We start from the raw sequence: 4,367 nt of genomic DNA, 5'->3' as shown, positions 1-4,367 counted from the left end.
CTTTTCTTATTGTTTCCTTCGTTCTAACAGTGTTGACCATATTGTTTGTATAAATCGCTTTTATGTTCTTAATAAAGGAGTTAGAATTGTTGAGAGAGAGAGAGAGAGAGAGAGAGAGAGAGAGAGAGAGAGAGAGAGAGAGAGAGAGAGAGAGAGAGAGGCATTTAAAATGTACGATTATCACTCTCTCCAGTGCAACAAAAAGGATGTGCATTTTGTGGAATATTGCACTTGGAATTAAAGAGCGTTTGGGGAGAGGAATAATCATTTCTAAAAGAAGAAATTATATTTTTTTTCTCTATTAACTTACTAACAAAGACGATAAACATCGATAAAAAGATTCCTAATCCATGTAAGGAGCATAAACCATTGTCACTTTGTGGTCACGACCAAGAAAGCATCATTTAGTCGTGATTAGCATCATTTAATAAAAAGAATAGATTATCTTTAGGGGGATCAACGTCATATTAATGATTCTTAAGGCCTAATAAGTATAAATGACTGCCGTAAGTGATTTATAAGTCACTGAATGGTTTATTTTTTTCTTGAAAATTAATTAAAATCCCCACCTACCTTCTTTCAGATAAAATTAGTCCGTGTATAGTGACTAGCAGAAAATCATAGTTTCCTATGAGATATATAACCTTTCTGAACTTAATTGGAATAAGGAATATTTCTGAAATCTCACTATTCTTAATCACTCATTATTTGACGAAAGATGATAAATTACATTCATACATTTCTTGCTTCCTTAAATAAGGTAGTATGCTCAGTTTACCTGTAAATCTTAACAACGTATCTTACAAAATAGAGAACGAGACAAGTTTCTTTACCCAGCGTAAACAAAGGGTTTACATAGGTACTGCATACACATTCCGAAGTTAGAACAACATGAAGTTATAAATGTCTTTTTTTTTTCTTTTAAGAAGAAAAAAGTACTTCTAACGTGAACTATGAAAGTTTGTCTTCATTGCATCCACGACATTCCTGAAACATTGCCTTCTAACGTGAAAAATGGGGTTTTCTGTTTTATTCCTTTTTTCTCTCTCTGCGCATATGAGGCTTTTTTTTTTTCTTCCTATTTAAAGTACTTTAATGCACACCGTCTGTCTCCGTTCACAGCACCTTGCTTAATATTTTACTGAACTATTTCACTTATGATTCAAATATACTTTTTTTTTTTTTTGGCGGGGGATGTGGATAAATGTATAATTCAAATGAGGTTCATAAAGTCAGCGTTTTTGTAAACAAATTTAAGAAAAAACAAATATTTTTCTTTATTCATAGTTAAGTAAATTATTCATAATCCCACCACAAAACATTTATGAGTTATATCTATATTCAGTACATGCCTGGCTACAAATATGAAATTTCTTAATATAAAAAGTGTTTGTAGTTTACTTCACAGTCATCGAGGCATCCTCAGGGTTCGGTGAATCCCGAAGGAGCCTAAATGACTGTGGTTTTTATAGACAACTTAATAATTACAATAAAAATAATAGATGTTTAAAGAAAGTACGAATATGCCATCGATAATCAATAAAAATTATATTTATATGGCCTGTATTGTATACACAGTAAATACATCTTATCAACATTTTGTGGTTAGATTAAAATTGAGCATTCTTAACTTAATAAACAGTTTTTTTTAGATCATCCGTGCCCTATGGAGGGGTGAGAAAATTTAATGCCAAAAGCCTGCAGAGACTCCATAATAATTCCTATCTAAGCAAACAAAGGAGACAGAAGCGACAGCAACAACAACCGAAATGTTTTCCTTCCATCGGCAGCTGGTAAAACTGGTAAAATATAGTACTAGCTACAGTGTCGATTCAGTAAAGGGTTGAAACTTGAGCCCACCAAAAATTCTTATTTGAATAAATGAAAATCAAGGGGGTTTGTGATTTAAAAAAAAAAAAAAAAAAAAAAAAAAAAAAAAAAAAAAAAAAAAAAAAAAAAAAAAAAAGAGCTAAATATAACAAACTCTACAATAGGATATATTAATAAAGATGGGCTGATTTCGATTACAAGTACGAAACCTGAATTCGCCATAAATATGTATGGAAATTTCAGAATGAATTTATTTCCATTTATGGCCTGATGATATAGCAATCGACCGTCACTTTAGTTTCGACTCAGCTAAGGTTCGAATCTTTAATCGACCAGAAATTCTTATCAAATATTAATTTCCTCTTGAGTCTATGACCTCAAGGCTGAGTGGACTCAATATCAATAGTTATTTGCGGCTTATTTGGATAAATGTAAATCTCGAGTGTTAGTGATAAAAAAGCCAAGAATTACTAACACACTAACAGGCTATAAGTGTATATGGGTTATATTCGATGCTAAGTAGAAAAGCTGAATACGACAGGATTAGGCCCCACATAGAGGGCCACTGTTGCACGGAAGTATATACAGCTGTTCTCTTCACAAAATGATTGTATGGTGTCTAAAAATGATTTCTACCTTGGGTATGCATTTCTATTATGGGGGTATTTTCTCCAAAATAGCCGCCAAGATGGCTGCAGGACCCAATCGGAAAACTGTCTATATCTCGAGAATGGATGCTTCTAGCGGAAAACTGCAGTGAAATGAATTTGTTCAAAATACTTTTTTACACAAGCTGGACATAGTTTTGCGCAGTTTATTTGCAGATTGTGCTAATATAAGGACATAATATACAGTTAAATGGTTGAATTGCCCAATTAAACGTTAATTATATCAAAACAAAAGCTTTATTTACTTCATTATATCTTGAGTTAACTAATGTTGAGTCAGCTCTAATGATAAAGAAGTAACTAAGCAAAAAAAGGTATATTCAGTTATCTGTAATCTCCACAAATATGTCTATCAGACTGTACATGCATGTTAATTATACAGTGCCACATTGTGCAGGCCCGTGGCTCCTTTTGGGATGTCCTCAGTTGGAATTACACAATGGTTGGCCCATGATCTATGTGAACTTATATGTACCAACTACAAAATAATGGAAACTGATTACATAATCAATCAATCATTCTGTTAACTGACAATTCCTTTCACACTTATTTTAGGGGGAAAATATCTAGTTGGCTCGTCCTTCAGTGTCTTTGTAGATACAGTGCACAAAATTGGCTTAATATGCTATTTTTCTGTGCAATTGCTTGAATTTTCATAAGCACAAAATCTTGAGCATGGTACGAAATTCCTTCTGGATTCACAAGTTTGGTCAGTACAGATCTTGCAATTACATTGGTTAGGAAAATCCTCAAATAGTGGCTCTGTAAAAATTTGAGGAGCCCGTCTTGTCCTTGTTCTTCATATCTGTAATGACACGGATTAAGAATGCCTACATCATCCTTTAATAAACATGCTCCGCTGAAAAATTTGTGGAATAATGGAAGATGATGAGTATGCTTCACGAGTGTTTGGACATTATAACTCAGAAGGATAATCAGTGTATCATAAATATGGTAGACCATATATCTTGATATGTATAATCTATTTGTTCTAACAGTCCAGGATCAAGTATTAAACTGCAACTGAAAAGCACTTGTCAGAGGCAAAGGTAGATTTTAATATAAAATGCGTTACTGAAGGATGTACGAGATATATAGAAGACAGTTTTCCGATTGGGTCCAGGGCCCACCATGGCGGCCATTTTGGAGAAAATCTCCCCATAGTAGAAATGTATACCCAAGCTAGAAAGCATCCCTAGACATCAAATAATCATTCTCTACAGAGAACAGCTGTATACACTTTCGTGCCACAGTTGCCCTCTATGTGGCGTCTAGACTATATGGAAGATTCGGAATCAAGTTTTATTTCTTCATGGCCTGATGATAAATCAGTCGACTGTCAGTTCGGTTCAACTCTGCTAAGGTTCGAATCCTTGGCCGACGAGATATTCTAATTGAAGAATAATTTCTCATTGCGTCTACGATCCCGCGGCAGAGTTAATTTGATATCGAAGTATATGTGGGATTTTTTTAATATATGGAAATCAGGAGTGTGAGTGATAATATATATGTGTATGTGTAAGTATGTGTGTGTATATATATATATATATATATATATATATATATATATATATATATATATATACTGTATATATATATAGACACACACATATATACACATACATACATATATATATATATATATATATATATATATATATATATATATATATATATATATATATACATGTAAAGTGCTGGATAGGTAATGTCGATAAGTATTGGAACAGAGGGGTCGTAATATCCAGAAAGCAACAATGCATGACAGATGAAGGTGTACAGCTGCTGATGTAAGCATCTGAACTGACTATTGAAATGAGAGTTCTTGCAAACATGGTTGGCACCTGACTCATCCGTTAAAAGACAAAA

The sequence above is a fragment of the Palaemon carinicauda genome, chromosome 2 (genome assembly GCF_036898095.1).
Source record: "Palaemon carinicauda isolate YSFRI2023 chromosome 2, ASM3689809v2, whole genome shotgun sequence".
NCBI classification, from domain to species: domain Eukaryota; kingdom Metazoa; phylum Arthropoda; class Malacostraca; order Decapoda; family Palaemonidae; genus Palaemon; species Palaemon carinicauda.
The sequence above is the reverse complement of the archived record's forward strand: the minus strand, read 5'-3'. Positions refer to the sequence as shown.